Genomic DNA, 21787 nt, shown 5'->3' with positions numbered 1-21787 from the left:
TTTTATTCTCTTTCTTAAGAGCCCATCGATTTAGGGTACGGTTTCTGGAAGTCATTAATAGGGGTATGATAAGGATGGGTCACTGGAGGGGAGACAAATTATAAAGGGGTTTTTGGGAAATGTTTTAGACATTTGAATTTGCCGAGTGGGATTTGGGAGAGTTAATTCACATGCCCTATCTTATTCAGCGACATGACTGTAGTAAGATGCAGGGTAAAATTCTATCTTCCTAGGACAATGTCTTAGTGGAATGTCATCTATGTTATCCGAACATAATGTGGAAGTTAGAAACTGCCCAGATTGATAAGGTCGACGTAGGCTGGCTGATTCACAAGTATCAATTATCTCTAGCTATATCGCCCCTGCAAGACAAATTGGAAGACTATTGAATTTTTTTATTGCCCTTGTCTCCCTCCCTGTTGTCATTGGTTACCCCAATATTATCCCTATATTTTGTTTATTATTACCCCGAAATTATGGGGGATAAATTAGTAATGCCCATATCAAAATGCACTGTAAGTATGAGTGGCAATAAGAACCTCAGCAATATATTGAGAACGACAGGGAGATTTAATTTGAAACTTTCTCGGTTACTATCACTACTTCTACTCTTAAATTTTGAATAAATAAAAGAGTGTAAGTTTCTCCTGGTTTTCAAACAGTCAAAATTTCAGGTTGTCAAAAGTTCTTTGGCTATGATAATAAATTTTATTTTCCCCATTAATTGATTTTTTTTTTATCCAACTCAAAAGAAAAAAAAAGTCTGGTCTACTCATTCAAAAAGTCTCAATGAAGTCAAAGTAACTTATTCATCAAAGAATCTGCTCGCTTCCGCTGTTAATACGCATTTTACTGCTCTAGGAAAATATTATTAGTTTTCAAAGAGGTTTCTTTGTCATTTTACATCAGCACCAACCAGATTCACACAAACGAACTGGTCTGACGAAAGCGTTATCTACATCCCCCCTATCATTATGCTCGAATCATATTGGCACCCCTGGTGCAGTGCCCCCCCCCCTCCCCACCCATATTTATCTCTGAGCCGTCCCTGTTGGCCGTAGATATGTTTGCTGGAGAATACAAATATACTCGAGACGGGCATCCATGTTTGTCTGTCGATTCGACATGGGGCCAATATCTAACGGATTGGCCATTAGATATGGTTACTGAAGCTACTTGTTTTTGTTTTTATGAATAATCAGATACTCTGTAATGTTCTTCCAAAATCAATATTAGTGGTTGTATCATTTTTAGTGTCTATAATACAGGCAAAATTACACGAGAAACATACCTAAGCATAAAATACCAAGTATGATGAGTCTTTTTGCAAAATGTATTTTCAACAGTTTTGTAATATCTGGAGGACCGAAGAATAGAACAAATTAATATACGGTTAGAATACTTGCGAGAACGACAATTACAAGTAAAAATTTGAACCTAGCATATCTTTTAATAGTACATATCTTTGTTCTTCACTTTCATTTTTAGTTCGTTCTACTCTTCATTGTTGCATGTTTTGTAGGTTGGATATTTCTTTGTTCTTCATTTTTTTTTTACTCGGAATTGTCGCTGACGCAAGTATCTAACTATATATTTCTTTGTTCTTCATTTTCATTTTTCACTTCTTTAGACGTTTTTCCAATACCCTTTACCTTAGCTACTCAGATTAGTATTGTCAAATTTGAATATCAATTTTGTTCACTTGTCCTCTAGGCATTGTGAAACTTAAAAAGCCTTTTGTCGAAATGTTCTCTCTTTTGCTTGAAATTCTCGCTGCTGCTTATCTTCTAGCCCCATATTACTTTGTTCTCGCTATGGCATAACTTTTAACCACATATTTCTTTTTTCTTTCTTTCATTTTTAATTCGTTCTGCTCACCGTTGTCGTTTGTCTTGTAACAGCACAATTCTTTGTTCTTCACTTTCAATTTTTACTCGTCGTAATTTCATTATTGTAAATATTCCAACCGTATCTTGCTTTGTTCCTGTTGTCCTTTATCATTACTTTTGATATTTTTCAATACTCTTTACCTTCTTTGTTTACTATTTCTCTGTTCTTCATTTTCTTTTATCATTACTTCAGACCTTTTTTTCAATACTCTTTACCTTAGCTGATCGAATTGTTTTTCTCACTTCATTCATTTGTCCTCTAGTCATTACTAAACTGCATAAAACACCTTTCAAACAGTTCGTGATAACATACTGTAAGTAAGGATTGACCCGGCTCAATAGTAACCAAAACTCTAAGAAACAGAGTTTTGATACCAATAGGTATATCAAAAGGATAAGATTTTTATGCCGATTTTAAATATATAAGCTTAATTAAGTTTAGTCTCACCAATCAAAGGTAACGAGCCACGGAAGATTCGCCTAATTGTCAAAAAAGTGGAAAAAACCTAAATGTCATAGAATCGTAATGAAAATTCCACCATCAGTTTCACCATATCAAAGAACCTTACTGCAAAGGTTTCCAGCTCCTGTCTGCAAAAATATGGAATTTTGTATTTTCTGGCAGAAGAAAGATCGGTTGTGTGTTTATTATTTATTTTCCCTAGGGGTGATCGTACTGACCCAGTGGAACTAGAAAATCGAGAGAGGGCTCATTCTAACAGAAATGAAAGATCTATATGCCTTTTTAAGTGACCAAAAAATTGGAAGGCAACTAGGCCCCCTCAGACGTAGCTTCTTTTTTCCAAATTCATCCGATCAGAATTATTTGATAGCTGTTTTGTTCAGCATAGTTGAAAGGAGAAAAATAGTTGAAGGTTGAAATAGTATGAAAGGTTTTTAATAAACAAAATCTGCCTATTGTTAAGGTACAGTATTTGTTATGGGAAATTTCGCAAACATCTCTTGGCTTAAATATTTTTTCGGGGATGAGTTTTTGGCTGGGGGGATTTTGCACGGGGAGAATTTTCCATGGAAAGTGGAGCTTTCATGGGGTGAAATTTTCAGAGGAAATTCTATACTGGGGGGAATTTTCCAGAATTCATATACTATAGCTCTATATAGCTCTTGCTTTCTCTCTAACGACAAAATTTTGTGCATGGAGCTATTAAGGCAGGACGGACTCTCAAGGAATCTTCCTATACCTCCCATGTTAAACATTTGGAGCTTGCCCGACGTTCCTGAATTAGGGATTTCGGCGGTTTTTATTTCAATAGAAATTAAAAATCAAGAAATAAAAATCTGGTGATTATTTTAATCTAATCAAATCTTAAAGCCGACTATTATTTTTTTTATAATTAGAAAATAAGTATAAAACCTGTTTTGGGTTTGCATTCTAGATTGCTACACTTGACACTGTTGTTTTCGGGTATCAAAAAATAAAACAATAAATATTCTTTTCAACAATCTGAAGCCTATTTCTATAATTTATACTTGCTGGCTGCAGTCTCTTCAAATGCTTCTCATATTTGTGTTCCGAAGTCAAAAATTCCCCTCAAAAGACTAGATGCAGCTGTAATCGGAGTGCGTGAGAATACATAAATTAGACCAAGGGACTAACCACTCCCATTGTTCAGAAAGCGATTCAGTCAAGTATTATTTAATAGTAACCTGTTTAAACAGAGTCTAGAGAATAAGTAGCGTGCAGACATCAAACTGCCGGCTAATAAATATATATATATATATACAAAATTATATTTTATAAACAATTTTAAGAAGAATTTCTAAGGATAGCCTGCGCCCAATCGTAATTTTGAGTGAGAAACCCATTAAGTTCAACCTTCTTATGTTTGTTTAGTTGGAGCAATGAAGAAAACTGATATCTTTGTATTTGACCGAGTTGCCGCCTAAGAAAAAGAATTGACTTGGGAGTAAAATGCTTGGACTTCGGCTAGACGTTAAGGGTAATTGTCCAAGGTAAATTTCAACAGCATTGAATTGTCCATGGGATTGTTCCGTTGGGAGGATTTTTTTTTATGGAGTTGGAGCCGATTCCTTGGTGTTATTTAAAAAATGAGCAGAAATTAAATACAAAAAACAAGTTTTCCTACTGAAAGTAAGGCGCAACATTAAAAAAATTAAAACGAACACAAACTATTGCGTATTTGAGGAGGGTTATCCTCTCCTTAAACCTCGCTCTTTCCGTTAAAGCTTTAATTTTGTCCCAATTCTTCAAAAACGACTCTTGAAACACAAGGGCCGTTTAATTTGAACAATGAGTAGCTTTTTTAAAAGTGCCGAAAAACTTTAGCGTGAAGAGCGAGATGTTGAAGAAGGGGTAATCCCCCTCAAATAGATAGTATTATCTGTCCGTTGTAGCTTTTAATGTTGCTCCTTACTTTCAGTTGGAACAATTTTTATTTTTTATTTAAATGTAAATAGACCTATGTCAGCTAATATTTTATATTCAGCTATGTTCCTTTTGTACATGCGTCATAGATACTAAAAACTATAGGGTTGCTCCTAGGGAGGGGGGAGAGGGCTGAATGTTGTAATTTCTTGAAATGGGCTCATAAATACGACGTCACTCACGTTTTTTTTTTTTTGAAAATTTAGTTCCTTAGCGAATTTTCTCAAACTTCTGACCTATATAGATCGTTTTTTAGGTAAGAAAATCAAAAGATGTCAATTTAAAAAAGTAAAATAAGTGTGAAGCCATTTATGAGAAAAAATGCATACAAACAAATATATAATTATTGCTTGTTTAAAGAGATGAGGCATTGAGTACTGGGAGACCGACGGCCTCACCACCGGTCCCCAGACATGGCTCAGAGGTAGGCTTATATATATTGTTGCTTATTGTCGTCTATCTTATAACTGTAGGCAATGTGAACTTCTTGATGTCATGGCATCACTACAAGTTTGATACAACCACCCTAGGAAAAATACGAATTCTTCCTTAAAGTTGTCACCTATTCAGATTATTCTTGTGGTTAGAAATGTATAAATGTGCCACTATAAATTTGATACAACCAAACTTGGGAAATACGTAATCTTCCTTAAGGTTGACACCTATTTAGATATTTCTTGTTACCAGATATGTCAATACGCCAGTTTAATAAAAAAACAACAACAAAAAAACTATTCAACCACTCTGGGAATAATAAGAATTCTTCCTTAAAGTTGTCACCTATTTAGGTCGTTCTTGTGGCCAGAAATGTCAATATGCCAGATTTAAGAAAAACAAAACTAAAACTGTGCTACCAATTTCGAGGAAAAATCTATAAGCAAATATATACATAATTATTACTCGTATAATTAATTAAAAAACATAAACTAACAATAAGGTGTTTTGTTGGCAGTTGTCAGGGCTTCCTTCCGCAGAGCATTATATGTTCGTCGTTCATTTTCAGTTGTGGTAGCAGAACTTTTAAGCTATGTTGTCAAAAAACAAGAGAGAATGCCAAGTATAAAATGCCATGATTAAAAACAAGAGTACGCTAGTCGACATCCACAGATTCAAATGTTTGGCCTTTCGATTGATGTATAGTCATGGCAAACACAGGTCGAAGAGGAAAATGATATTGTTGAACAGTACATCGAGGTTGACTTTTACTAGAGTCGAGCGTAACTCGAGAAATGTAAACTTCGTCTCCTGATTTTTGGTCAGTAATTATATTCACCTTAATTGTGTTGTTGCATAGTTCAGTAGCAATAAAGTGGGTTCCATTACACATCTCCTCTGAAATATCTAAATTATGCAAAAATATAATTTTCGTGTTTTCCTATATTTTTAAGTAATGGGACTGTAAATGTGCAATATCAACTGAATTGAGGAATTCTAGAGTTAATTCAGTTCCATCTTTATCTTTTAAACATAATCATAACTTACATACGATTTGTATTCTCATGGGATGCCATCGACAATTTTCGCATTTATTTTACTAGCTTCGTTGCTGATCGAAGCTAAAATAACGCGATCCCTCATTAAATTGAAACTTAGATTAGACAAACGTTCTCCAAGTACTTCCTCAATTAAATTACTTCTGGAAATTATGTCTTCCGGTAATTGGATTTCATTAAGTCATTTTTGGGAAGATTCCCATTTGCAAGGTCCTGGATGCACTTTGCAAATGCTTCCTGTTCAGAATCGACCCGCATGTTTTTTTCTTTGGAAATACTTCCAAAGATGACTTCTTTTTTTAATTGACAATTAAAGTGATTCAGTGTGGTTGCTCCGGAGTTGAACTGGTGAACACTGTGGGAAATCCTCTACAGCAACTAGAATTCTACCTTCAAATGGCAAGTTCGGATTTTTAATGAACCACAACTACTGATTCATAATTTGTAAGCCACACTTGGGTAACGGCTGTGCTTCGTTACGCAGAAAAACTTCCGCTTGAGCTAATTCCAAAGCTTTGTTTGAACCAGGTTTTATGCTAGAAATTGAATCCTAGGAAAGTGGAACTTTGAAGCCAAAGGTCTTGTGTGCAGGTAGTCTAAATGGCATTATAAGCCATAAATTTGTCCATCTATGACAAAAAAATTCTTTCCCCGATATAATTAGGATTATTGATAACCTGTAAAATATTATATATAATTTATATATATATATATATAATTATATATATATTTATATATATATAATTTATATATAATTTATGTATAATATTATAATATTATATATAATTTATATAATTTATATAATTATTATATTATACCTATATATATAAAAATAAGTTGTCTGTGGATGGATGGATGGATGTGTCAGGTGACGTCACCTGAAAAAACTGGATCAGGTGACGTCAAAACTGAAAAAACTAAAAAAAGGCAAAAACTACAAAAAAAACTAAAAACTAATAAAAAAAATAAAAAAGCTAAAAAACTAAAAAAACTATAAAGGTAAAAACCAATAAAAAACTAAAAAAAAAACTGAAAAAACTAAAAAAAGGCAAAAACTACAAAAAAAACTAAAAACTAATAAAAAAAGTAAAAAAGCTAAAAAACTAAAAAAACTAAAAAAAGGTAAAAAACTAAAAAAAATAAAAAATAAAAAAAACTAAAAAAAAGGAAAAAACTGAAAAATAAGCTAAAATAAAGGTAAAAACCAATAAAAAACTAAAAAAAAAAGGAAAAAACTAATAAATGACGACACTCAAAGAGAAAAAAAAGGCAAAAACTACAAAAAAAACTAAAAACTAATAAAAAAAATAAAAAAGCTAAAAAACTAAAAAAACTAAAAAAAGGCAAAAACTACAAAAAAAACTAAAAACTACTAAAAAAGCTAAAAAACTAAAAAAACTAAAAAAAAGGCAAAAACTACAAAAAAACTAAAAACTAATAAAAAAATAAAAAAGCTAAAAAACTAAAAAAAACTAAAAAAACTAAAAAAAGGTAAAAAACTAAAAAAACTAAAAACTAAAAAAAACTAAAAAAGGTAAAAACTAAAAGAACTAAAAAAGAAAAAAATAAATGACGACACTCAAAGAGAAAGCGACCAGGACAAAAGGAATGTTCGATTAGCAATCAACAAAGCACCGGGACACAGGGAGTATAAATGACGACCCGGGGGAAACAGGGGGATATAAATGACGACCGGGACAAAAAAACTAAAAAGAAAAAAAAACTAAAAACTAATAAAAAAACTAAAAAATCTAAAAATCTAAATAAGCTAAAAAAGAAAAAAAAAGGAAAAAAATAAAGGAGAAAAACAAAACTAAAAAACGAATGTATATACAGACCGGGACACCGGGATACAAATGACGACCGGGACCCGGGACACAGGGAATATAAATGACGACCGGGACACAGGGACACAACTCCGGTACACCGGGATACAAATGACGACCGGGACACAGGGAATATAAATGACGACCGGGACACAGGGACACAACTACAACGGGGACACCGGGGGAAACAGGGGGATATAAATGACGACCGGGACAAAAAAACTAAAAAGAAAAAAAAAACTAAAAACTAATAAAAAAACTAAAAAATCTAAAAATCTAAATAAGCTAAAAAAGAAAAAAAAAGGAAAAAAATAAAGGAGAAAAACAAAACTAAAAAACGAATGTATATACAGACCGGGACACCGGGATACAAATGACGACCGGGACCCGGGACACAGGGAATATAAATGACGACCGGGACACAGGGACACAACTACAACGGGGACACCGGGGGAAACAGGGGGATGTAAATGACGACCGGGACACCGGGACAGGGAATGGTCGATTAGCAATCACCATCAACAAAGCTCAAGGGCAATCATTAGAATCATGAGGTATAGATCTGAATACAGATTGTTTTCCCATGGACCATTATATGTTGCATGTTCAAGAGTCGGTAAACCTGACAATCTATTTATATGCAAAGACAATGGGACAGCAAAGAATGTTGTATATTCGCAAGTTTTACGTAGTTAAAACCATATATATATATCTATCTATATTCACAGTTGGGACATAGGGACACAACTACAATGGCGCGTAACTATTATGGCGCGTAACGACTTACACGCGCGGGGGGGCTTGGGGGGGGCGCGAAGCGCCCCCACCAACTAGGTGTTGGGGTGGCGCGAAGCGCCACCCCAACAGCTAGTATAATAATAAAAATAAGTTGTCTGTGGATCTGTGGATCTGTGGATCAGGTGTGACGTCGTGTTTGTCCGCATATGACGTCTGAATTATTTCACACTAATACAAAAGAAGAAAAAAACTAAAAAAGGTAAAAACTACAAAAAAAAACTAAAAAGAAAAAAAAACTAAAAAAGCTAAAAAACTAAAAAAAACTAAAAAAAGGTAAAAATCTAATAACTAAAAAAAAAACTGAAAAAAATAAAAAAAGGCAAAAACTACAAAAAAAAATAAAAACTAATAAAAAAACTAAAAAAGCTAAAAAACTAAAAAAACTAAAAAAAACTAAAAAAAGGTAAAAAACTAAAAAAAACTAAAAACTAAAAGAGAAAAAAACTAAAAAAAAGGAAAAAACTGAAAAATAAAAGAGAAAAAGAAAACTAAAAAAATATGAATAAATATATATAAAAATAAGTTGTTTGTGGGTTATGTCTGTCTGTCTGTCTGTCGAGTGACGTCGTGTTTGTCCGCATATGACGTCTGAATTATTTCACACTAATACAAAAGAAGAAAAAAAACTAAAAAAGGTAAAAACTACAAAAAAAATAAAAAGAAAAAAAACTAAAAAAGCTAAAAAACTAAAAAAAACTAAAAAACGGTAAAAAACGAAAAACTAAAAAAAACTGAAAAAACTAAAAAAAGGCTAAAACTAAAAAAAAAACTAAAAACTAATAAAAAAACTAAAAAAGCTAAAAAACTAAAAAAACTAAAAAAACTAAAAAAAGGTAAAAAACAAAAAAAAATAAAAACTAAAAAAGAAAAAACTAAAAAAAAGGAAAAAACTGAAAAATAAGAGAAAAAGAAAACTAAAAAAATATTAATAAATATAAAAAATATAAATATAAATATAATATAAATTAGCAATCAACAAAGCACCGAGACACAAATGACGACCGGGACACAGGGAGTATAAATGACGACCAGGACATAAGTAAAAAAAAAAAACTAAAAAAACTAAAAAAATGGTAAAAACTACAAAAAAACTAAAAACTAATAAAAAAACCAAAAAATCTAAAAATCTAAATAAACTAAAAAAGAAAAAAAAGAAAAAAGGAAAAAAATAAAGGAGAAAAACAAAACTAAAAAACGAATGTATATACAGACCGGGACAAAGGGATACAAATGACGACCGGGACACAGGGAATATAAATGACGACCGGGACACAGGGACACAACTACAATGGGGACGCCGGGGGGCACAGGGGGATATAAATGACGACCGGGACACCGGGACACAAGGAATATAAATGACGCCCGGGACACTCAAAGAGAAATCACAGACTGGAACACCGGGACACAAATGACGACCGGGACACAGGGAATATAAATGACGACCGGGACACAGGGACATAACTACAAAGGGGACGCCGGGGTGCACAGGGGGATATATAAATGACGATGGCGACTCAGGGAATGGTCGATTAGCAATCACCATCAACAAAGCTCAAGGGCAATCATTAGAATCATGAGGTATAGATCTGAATACGGATTGTTTTCCCATGGACCATTATATGTTGCATGTTCAAGAGTCGGTAAACCTGAAAATCTATTTATATGCACAGACAATGGGACAGCAAAGAATGTTGTATATTCGCAAGTTTTACGTAGTTAAAAACATATATATATATATATATATATATATATATATATATATATATATATATATATATATATATATATATATATATATATATATATATATATATATATATATATATATCTATATTCACAGGTGGGACATAGGGACACAACTACAATGGCGCGTAACTAATATGGCGCGTAACGACTTACGCGCGCGGGTTGCTTGGGGGGGGCGCGAAGCGCCCCCACCAACTAGGTGTTGGGGTGGCGCGAAGCGCCACCCCAACAGCTAGTATTATATATAATTTCAAGCTTTTATCCTCGCAGAAGCCGATACATGCTACATACTAACTCAAATAGCAGCTGACTCACTAGAATTGAGAAATTCCAAATTATGGCCAAATTAGGTCTCAATGTTGTCCATGCCATCTTGTTTCACCCAAAAACTAAAATTTCAACCTTCTATTGCCATCGTATTTAAATGCAATAACACGATACGCAACCTTAATTTTAGAATCTTTAGATATGTTAATTTATCGCACTTCCCGAGTAAAATCCTCTGCCAAATAATGCCTGACGTCATTACAATACTGATGTAAATAAATTTGACGTCAATCATATGATTTTTTTTTCAAAATTAAAGGTCTAAACGAGTTTTCTCAAACTCGCGACCTATATAGATCGGTTTTGCAGGCCAGAAAATCTCAGGATACCGAATCCCCCCCCCCCCACAAAAAAATATAGACCTGTCCTCGAGAAAAAATTTACACTCAAATACATGCACAATTATTGTTCGTTTAAAGATATAAGGTATATAAATCGATTATAATTTTCTTCTCTAATTCTAAAACAATTTGGGTGGGGCCAGGTCAGCAGTAAATTGCTCTTTAGCCCATCTACTCTGCCGTCGTCTTCAAATCATTGACCCCCAAAAAATGTCTTTAGTGGTCAAAATTGATAAAGATCTTACGATAATAATTACATTTAATTAAGTTGTGTCTCAAAAATTTTGTTTCTAGTTTGCGACAGCACAATGAATTATACCAAGGCTTGAAATTTTGGGAAAAAGATGAAATTAGTCATGTTTTATGAAGTTTTTACCTATTAAATTCTATGCAAAGTTTTGAAAGAGAGATTTGACTGGGTTAGGCAAGAATGAGACAATAAAAATATTCTTGACACCTTAGGGAATTCCAAAGAGGTTGTCAAATCAAAAGTTAAGTAATAGTTCGGATAAGGATACGTCCTTTGATTAGACAGTGAAAAAAAAAAAAAAAAAAAATCAAAAATGAAATGGATTTCCCGAAAACAACAGTGTCAAGTGTAGCAATCTAGAATGCAAACCCAAAACAGGTTTTATACTTATTTTCTAATTATAAAAAAAATAATAGTCGGCTTTAAGATTTGATTGGATTAAAATAATCACCAAATTTTTATTTCTTGAGTTTTAATTTCTATTGAAATAAAAACCGCCGAAATCCCTAATTCAGGAACGTCGGGAAAGCTCCAAATGTTTAACATGGGAGGTATAGGGAGATTCCTTGAGAGTCCGTCCTGCCTTAACAGCTCCATGCACAAAATTTTGTCGTTAGAGAGAAAGCAAGAGCTATATAGAGCTATAGTATAGGAATTCTGGAAAATTCCCCCTAGTATAGAATTTCCTCTGAAAATTTCACCCCATGAAAACTCCACTTTCCATGGAAAATTCTCCCCGTACAAAATCTCCCCAGCCAAAAACTCATTCCCGAAAAAATATTTAACCCAAGAGATGTTTGCGTAATTTCCTATAACAAATACTGTACCTTAACAATGGGCAGATTTTGTTTATTAAAGACCTTTCATACTATTTCAAACTTCAACTATTTTTCTCCTTTCAACTATGCTGAACAAAACAGCTATCAAATAATTTTGATAGGATGAATTTGGAAAAAAAGAAGCTACGTCTGAGGGGGCCTAGTTGCCTTCCAATTTTTTGGTCACTTAAAAAGGCATATAGATCTTTCATTTCTGTTAGAATGAGCCCTCTCTCGATTTTCTAGTTCCACTGGGTCAGTACGATCACTCCTAGGGAAAATAAATAATAAACACACAACCGATGTTTCTTCTGCCAGAAAATACAAAATTCCACATTTTTGCAGACAGGAGCTGGAAACCTTTGCAGTAAGGTTCTTTGATACGGTGAAACTGATGGTGGAATTTTCATTACGATTCTATGATATTTAGGTTTTTTCCAGTTTTTTGACAATTAGGCGAATCTTCCGTGGCTCGTTACCTTTGATTGGTGAGACTAAACTTAATTAAGCTTATATATTTAAAATCAGCATAAAAATCTTATCCTTTTGATATACCTATTGGTATCAAAATTCTGTTTCTTAGAGTTTTGGTTACTATTGGGCCGGGTCAATCCTTACTTACAGTATGTTATCACGAACTGTTTGAAAGGTGTTTTATGCAGTTTAGTAATGACTAGAGGACAAATGAATGAAGTGAGAAAAACAATTCGTCAGCTAAGGTAAAGAGTATTGAAAAAAGGTCTGAAGTAATGATAAAAGAAAATGAAGAACAGAGAAATAGTAAACAAAGAAGGTAAAGAGTATTGAAAAATATCAAAAGTAATGATAAAGGACAACAGGAACAAAGCAAGATACCGTTTGAATACTTGCAATTATGAAATTACGACGAGTAGAAATTGAAAGTGAAGAACAAAGAATTGTGCTGTTACAAGACACACGACAACGGTGAGCAGTTTTCCCTTTTTTGTTTTTTTTTAGTTTTTTAGCTTTTTAAGTTTTTTTAAGTATTTTCTTTTTAGTTTTTTTCGTAGTTTTTACCTTTTTTAGTTTTTTTCTTCTTTTGTATTAATGCTAAAGCCAAGATTCAAACCTGGAGCCTCTCGGACCTAGAACCTGAAACATAACACTTTACCAACTCAGCTACTTCGGCTTGAATACATTCGTTTTGAGCAGCTTCCTCGGGTGTTGCCATTGTAGGTTCTTCAGTCATTTTACAATTTGAAATTTCTCTTTCAACGATCTTCTTACAACTAAAAATTTGTCTTTGAACGATATTCTTAAATACCTGTGTCCTGGTCGTCATTTATATTCCCTGTGTCTCGGTCGTCATTTGTGTCCCGGTATCCCAGTCTGTAATTTCTCTTTGAGTGTCCCGGTCGTCATTTATATTCCCTCTGTCCCGATTGTCATTTGTGTCCCGGTCTGTAATTTCTCTTTGAGTGTTTTTTCTTTTTAGTTTTTTTTTAGTTTTTTACCTTTTTTCCTTGTTTCAATTTTCTTTTTCTTCTTTATTTTTCAGCGTCACTATGAAATACATATCGCCGAACCTTTGTTTTTCTTAACCAAAATCTGGTAGGCATTGATGACCCTATCCAAGTCAAAATCCCAAACCCAATCATCATCGCTATCATTTTCAGTTTTGATATGTTTTGACTCTCGCTGTCCAGGTGGATTTTCATCTAACTGCACGGTTTAGCGTTCTTTAGCCGCAAGCTTGTTTTCTTGCTGTTCTTGTGAATCCTCGGCCAGCTTTCTTTTATTACTTTCTCTATCAGCCGAAAGTTTTTTGGCATAGACTCTTTGAGCAGCTTCCTCGGCTGTTGCCATTGTAGGTTCTTCAGTCATTTTACAATTAAACATTTTTCCGTCCACGATCTTATTACAATTAAAAATTTGTCTTTGAACGATTTTCTTAAATACTTTTGATGACATCATCGTCATAACAAACATGACGACAACTAACTTCATGACGACATGATGGCATGACGTCACTCGACAGACCCAAAGACAAACAACTTATATATATATATGTATATATATATATATATATATATATATATATATATATATATATATATATATATATATATATATATATATATATATATATATATATATATATATATATATATATATATATATATATATATATATATATATATATATATATATATATATATATATATATATATATATGTATTGTGATTCCTCGGCACGCTTTTTTTTCTTACTTTCTCTATCAGCCACAAGCCCGTTTAACTGTAAAATGACTGATGAACTTACAATGGCAACAGCTGAGGAAGATGCTCAAAGAGTCTATGCCAAAAAACTTGCTGCTGATAGAGAAAGTAAGAAAAGAAAGCGTGCCGAGGAATCAAAAGAACAGCAAGGAAACAGGCTTGAGGCTGATAGAGAAAGTAAGAAAAGAAAGCGTGCCGAGGAATCAAAAGAACAGCAAGGAAACAGGCTTGAGGCAGATAGAGAAAGAAAGAACAGAATGCGTGCCGAGGAACTACCAGAGCAACGCGAAACCAGACTTGCTGCTAAAAGAGAAAGTGAAAAAAGAAGGCGTGCCGAGGAACTACCAGAGCAACATGAAACCAGACTTGCTGCTAAAAGAGAAAGTGAAAAAAGAAGGCATGCCGAAGAACTACCAGAGCAAAATGAAACCAGACTTGCTGCTAAAAGAGAAAGTGAAAAAAGAAGGCGGGCCGAGGAATCACAAGAACAGCAAGAAATCAGGCTTGCTGCTGATAGAGAAAGTAAGAAAAGAAAGCGTGCCGAGGATTCAGAGCAACCTGATAGTTATCGCCTGGCATTCAGGTACAGCCCAGTCGATGATAATAGCTTGAGTAGATGTGTTCAAATCGGGACTATGTCTAAAATTTGTCCCTATTGCAAGGCCTTGAAATTCAATGGTGAAACAATGGGAATGTGTTGCGCCTCAGGAAAAGTTAAACTTCCTCTATTGGCTGCACCACCAGAGCCATTGAAGACTTTCCTTACTGGAACTACGTCAGAATCTAAGCGTTTTTTGTCACAAATCAGAAAATATAACTCATGTTTCCAAATGACGTCGTTTGGAGCCCAAATCGAAAATCCAGATCAATTTATGTCTACTTTCAAAGTAAAAGGGCAAATTTATCATAGAGCAGGGTCCTTCTACCATTCTCAGGCGAGAATCATAAATTTTTACAATTGCACTTCATCAGTGATAGAAATTCTGAATTGAATGCACGTTGCGAAATTTCTCCCAACGTTGAAAGGACAATCGTTTCCCAATTACAGCATCTTTTCCACGAAAATATTAATTTAGTGCGTCTGTTCAAAACATTCATCGATTTGATGCATACTGATACGCATAAAATTGTTATTTCCGCTGACAAAACGCCTCCTGGCCAACATTTGCGTAGATACAATGCTCCAACTATCGACGAAGTGGCAATCGTTATGGTCGGTGATCAGTTTTTACCTCGAGATATTATTCTTCATAAGCGAAACGTTCTGTTGTTAAGAATTGCTGAAACTCATCGATGCTACGATGCCCTACAATATCCTATCATTTTTTGGGATGGAGCCGACGGCTATCACTTTAATATTAAATTGATGAATCCAGCCACTAACAAAGAAATGAATAAGAAATGCAGTGCAATGCATTATTATTCCTATAGACTAATGATTCGGCAGGATGAAGAAAATTATATTTTAAAAAACCGTCAATTGTTTCACCAATTCGTCGTTGATATGTATGCTAAAATTGAATCAGAACGTTTGCTGTATATCTGCCTGAATCAGACCAAGCTCCGCTCAGAACAATACATTCATTTGCGAGATGCAGTTATAAATGACGGTAATACCACAAACGTTGGAAGATTAACAATTTTACCTTCGTCATATGCTGGCAGTTCCCGTCATATGCATGAATATGCTCAAGATGCTATTGCGTATGTTCGTCTCTATGGTCGTCCAGATTTATTTATTACATTTACATGTAATCAATCTTGGGATGAGATATTGCAGCTTTTACTTCAAGGACAATCGGCGGTTCATAGACATGACATTACGGCCCGTGTCTTCCGGCAAAAGTTGAAATCACTGATAAACTATATAGTAAATTTTGAAGTGTTTGGGTCAGTGCGATGCTGGATGTACTCAGTGGAATGGCAAAAACGAGGTTTGCCACACGCACATATACTAATCTGGCTATATATAAAAATTACTTCGAACGAAATTGATGATATGATTTCCGCTGAAATACCTGATGAAAATGTCGATAAGGGGTTACATGATATTATTGTAAAAAATATGGTACATGGATCTTGCGGTGCACTGAACGAAAATTCACCATGCATGGCCAAAGGAAGGTGCACAAAGCAATATCCTCGACTTTTAGTATCCAACACAATTACTGGCAATGATGGTTACCCAAAATATAGAAGAAGATCTACTGAAGATGGTGGTAAAACAGCAATAATAAAGAAGCGTAACGGTACCACCATCGAAGTAGATAACCAGTGGGTTGTTCCATATTCCCCATTATTATTAAAAACATTTAATGCACACATAAACTTTGAATACTGTAACTCCGTAAAGGCAATCACGGTATAGATATGAATACGGATTGTTTTCTCATGGACAATTATTATGTTGCATGTTCAAGAGCTGGTAAACCTGACAATCTATTTGTATGGACAGACAATAGGACAGCAAAGAATGTTGTATATTCGCAAGTTTTACGTAGTTAAATATATATATATATATATATATATATATATATATATATATATATATATATATATATATATATATCTATATATAAAAAAAATTTGTCTGTGTGTCGAGTGACGTCATGTTTGTGTGTCGACTGACGTCATGTTTGTCGATTGACGAAATTACAGACCGGGACATCGGGGCGCAAATGATGACCGGAACATAGGGAATATAAATGACGACCGGGACACTCAAAGAGAAAGCGACCGGGACACAAGGAATGTTCGATTAGCAATCACCATCAACAAAGCACCGGGACACAAATGACGACCGGGACACAGGGGATATAAATGACGACCAGGACACTCAAAGAGAAATTACAGACCGGGACACCGGAACACAAATGACGACCGGGACAAAAATGACGACCGGGACACCAGGACACAGGGAATATAAATGACGACCGGGACACTCAAAGAGAAATTACAGACTGGGACACCGGGACACAGGGAAACAACAACAACGGGGACTCCGGGGGGCACAGGGGGATATATAAATGACGACGGGGACACAGGGAATGTTCGATTAGCAATCACCATCAACAAAGCTCAGGGGCAATCACTAGAATAATGAGGTATAGATCTGAATACAGATTATTTTTCCCATAGACAATTATATGTTTCATGTTCAAGAGTCGGTAAAACCTGACAATCTATTTATATACACAGACAATGGGACAGCCAAGAATGTTGTATATTCGCAAGTTTTACGTAGTTAAGAATATATATATATATATATATATATATATATATATATATATATATATATACATATATATATATATATATATATATATATATATATATATATATATATATATATATATATATATATATATATATATTCACAGGGGGGACGCAGGGACACAACTACAATGGCGCGTAACTAATATGGCGCATAACGACTTACGCGCGCGGGGGGGCTTGGGGGGTGGGCGCGAAGCGCCCCCCCAACAGCTAGTATATATATATATATATATATATATATATATATATATATATATATATATATATATATATATATATATATGTATATGTTTTTAACTACGTAAAACTTGCGAATATACAACATTCTTCTCTGTCCCATTGTCTGTACATATAAGAAGATTGTCAGGTTTATCGACTCTTGAACATGCAACATATAATGTCCATGGACATATAATTTCCATATGTCTATGGGAAAAACAATCCGTATTCAGATCTATACCTCATTATTCTAATGATTGCCCTTGAGCTTTGTTGATGGTGATAGCTAATCAAACATTCCCTGTGTCCCCATCGTCATTTATATATCCCCCCTGTGCCCTCCGGCGTCCCCGTTGTAGTTGTGTCCCTGTGTCCCAGTCGTCATTTATAGTCGACAAACATGACGTTAGTCGACACACAAACATGACGTCAGTCGACACACACGTCCCAGTCGTCATTTGTTTCCCGGTGTCCCAGTGTGCTATTTCTCTTTGAGTGTCCCGGTTGTCATTTATATTCCCTGTGACCCGGTCTGTATTTACATTCGTTTTTGAATTGGTGTATGATGAAATAATTTTTTTGTTTTTTCCCTTTTTTTCTTTTAATTTTTTTTGGTTTTAACCTCTTTTTTAGCTTTTTTAGTGTTTTTTCTTTTTTCTTTTTAGTTTTTTCGTAGTTTTTACCTTTTTAGTTTTTCATTAGTTTTTATTTTTTTTTTCTTTTTAGTTTTTTTGTAGTTTTTACCCTTTTTTAGTTTTTTTTTTAGTTTTTTTTCTTTTTTAGTTTTTAGTTCTTTACCTTTTTTTGTTTTTTTTTAGTTTTTTAAATTTTTTTTTAGTTTTTTTAGTATTTTCTTTTTAGTTTTTCTGTAGTTTTTACCTTTTTTAGTTCTTTTTCTTCTTTAGTATTAATGCTTAAGCCAAGGTTCGAACCTGGAACTTCTCGGACCTAGAACCTGGAACATAACGCTTTACCAACTCGGCTACTTCGGCTTGAATACATTTACCTTTTTTAGTTTTTTTTTATTTTCATTTTTATTTTTTTAGTTTTATTTTTCTCCTTTATTTTTCAGTTTTTTTTTTTATTTTTTTCTCTTTTTCAGTTTTTAGGTTTTTTTAGTTTGTTTTATTAGTTTTTAGGTTTTTTCTTTTTATTTTTTTTGTATTTTTTACCTTTTTTAGTTCTTTTGTAGTTTTTTTTCTTTTTTAGTTTTTAGTTTTTACCTTTTTTTAGTCTTTTTTAGTTTTTTTAGTTTTTTTTAGTATTTTCTTTTTATTTTATTTTTCATTCCCTGTGTCCCGGTTTGTGTATACATTCGTTTTTTAATTGGTATATGATGAAATAAAATTTTTGTTTTTTTTCCTTTTTTCTTTTTAGTTTTTTTTTGGGTTTTTACCTTTTTTTTTAGCTTTTTTAGTTTTTTTTCTTTTTTCTTTTTAGTTTTTTTGTAGTTTTTATCTTTTTTTAATTTTTATTTTTATTTTTTTAGTTTTCTTTTTCTCCTTTATTTTTCGGTTATTTCCTTTTTTTATTTATTTTTCCTTTTCAGTTTTTTTTTAGTATTCTTAATTTTTTTATTAGTTTTTAGTTTTTTTTCTTTTTAGTTTTTTGTAGTTTTTACCTTTTTTTCTTCCTTTTCTTTTCTTTATTAGTTTTTAGTTTTTTACTTTTTCAGTTTTTTTTCCTCCCAACACCAAGTTGGTGGCGGCGCTTCGTTCCCCCCCCCCCCCATTCCCCCGCGCGCCCGTAAGACGTTACGTGCCATATTAGTTACGCGCCATTGTAGTTGTGTCCCTGTGTCCCACAGGTGAATGTATATTTTTTATTTATTTTATTTTATTTTTATTTATTTTTTAGTTTTCTTTTTCTCCTTTATTTTTCAGTTTTTTTCCTTTTTAGTTTTTTTCTTTTTTAGTTTTTAGTTTTTTTAGTTTTTTACTTTTTTTTAGTTTTTTAGCCTTTTTTAGGTTTTTATTAGTTTTTTTATTTTTAGTTTTTTTTTGTAGTTTTTACCTTTTTTTTACCGTTTTTTAAGTTTTTTTTCTTTTTCAGTTTTTAGTTTCTTACCTACTTTTTTAGTTGTTTTTAGTTTTTTAGCTTTTTTAGTTTTTTAAGTTTTTTTTCTTTTTAGTTTTTTTGTATTTTTTACCTTTTTTAGTTTTTTTTCTTCTTTTGTATCAATGCTAAAGCCAAGGTTCGAACCTGGAACCTCTCGAACCTAGAACCTGGAGCATAACGCTTTACCAACTCAGCTACTTTGGCTTGAATACATTCGTTTTTGAATTGGTATATCTATCTATCTATCTATATATCTATCTATATATATAAAAATAAGTTGTCTGTGTGTGGATCTGTGGATCAGGTGACGTCATGTTTGTCCGCATATGACGTCTGAATTATTTCACACTAATACAAAAGAAGAAAAAAACTAAAAAAGGTAAAAACTACAAAAAAACTAAAAAGAAAAAAAACTAAAAAAGCTAAAAAACTAAAAAAAGGTAAAAATCTAATAACTAAAAAAAAACTGAAAAAAATAAAAAAGGCAAAAACTACAAAAAAAAATAAAAACTAATAAAAAAACTAAAAAAGCTAAAAAACTAAAAAAACTAAAAAAAACTAAAAAAAGGTAAAAAACTAAAAAAAACTAAAAACTAAAAAAGAAAAAAACTAAAAAAAGGAAAAAACTGAAAAATAAAAGAGAAAAAGAAAACTAAAAAATATGAATAAATATATATAAAAATAAGTTGTTTGTGGGTTATGTCTGTCTGTCTGTCTGTCGGGTGACGTCGTGTTTGTCCGCATATGACGTCTGAATTATTTCACACTAATACAAAAGAAGAAAAAAAACTAAAAAAGGTAAAAACTACAAAAAAAACTAAAAAGAAAAAAAACTAAAAAAGCTAAAAAACTAAAAAAAACTAAAAAAAGGTAAAAAACTAAAAACTAAAAAAAAACTGAAAAAACTAAAAAAAGGCAAAAACTAAAAAAAAAACTAAAAACTAATAAAAAAACTAAAAAAGCTAAAAAACTAAAAAAACTAAAAAAACCGCCCGGGACACTCAAAGAGAAATCACAGACTGGAACACCGGGACACAAATGACGACCGGGACACAGGGAATATAAATGACGACCGGGACACAGGGACATAACTACAAAGGGGACGCCGGGGTGCACAGGGGGATATATAAATGACGATGGCGACTCAGGGAATGGTCGATTAGCAATCACCATCAACAAAGCTCAAGGGCAATCATTAGAATCATGAGGTATAGATCTGAATACGGATTGTTTTCCCATGGACCATTATATGTTGCATGTTCAAGAGTCGGTAAACCTGAAAATCTATTTATATGCACAGACAATGGGACAGCAAAGAATGTTGTATATTCGCAAGTTTTACGTAGTTAAAAACATATATATATATATATATATATATATATATATATATATATATATATATATATATATATATATATATATATATATATATATATATATATATATATATATATATATATATATATATCTTCTATATATATAAAAATAAGTTGTCTGTCTGTGGATGTGTGGATGGATGTGTGGATGGATGTGTCAGGTGACGTCACCTGAAAAAACTGGATTAGGTGACGTCAAAACTGAAAAAACTAAAAAAAGGCAAAAACTACAAAAAAAACTAAAAACTAATAAAAAAAATAAAAAAGCTAAAAACTAAAAAAACTATAAAGGTAAAAACCAATAAAAAACTAAAAAAAAAACTGAAAAAACTAAAAAAAAGGCAAAAACTACAAAAAAAAAACTAAAAACTAATAAAAAAAGTAAAAAAGCTAAAAAACTAAAAAAACTAAAAAAACTAAAAAAAGGTAAAAAACTAAAAAAAATAAAAAATAAAAAAAAACTAAAAAAAAGGAAAAAACTGAAAAATAAGCTAAAATAAAGGTAAAAACCAATAAAAAACTAAAAAAAAAAAGGAAAAAACTAATAAATGACGACACTCAAAGAGAAAGCGACCAGGACAAAAAACTAAAAAAAAAGGCAAAAACTACAAAAAAACTAAAAACTAATAAAAAAAATAAAAAAGCTAAAAAACTAAAAAAACTAAAAAAAGGTAAAAAACTAAAAAAACTAAAAACTAAAAAAAAACTAAAAAAGGTAAAAAC

This window comes from Artemia franciscana, chromosome 13, assembly GCF_032884065.1.
Source record: "Artemia franciscana chromosome 13, ASM3288406v1, whole genome shotgun sequence".
NCBI lineage: Eukaryota > Metazoa > Arthropoda > Branchiopoda > Anostraca > Artemiidae > Artemia > Artemia franciscana.
This window is presented reverse-complemented; position numbering follows the sequence as displayed.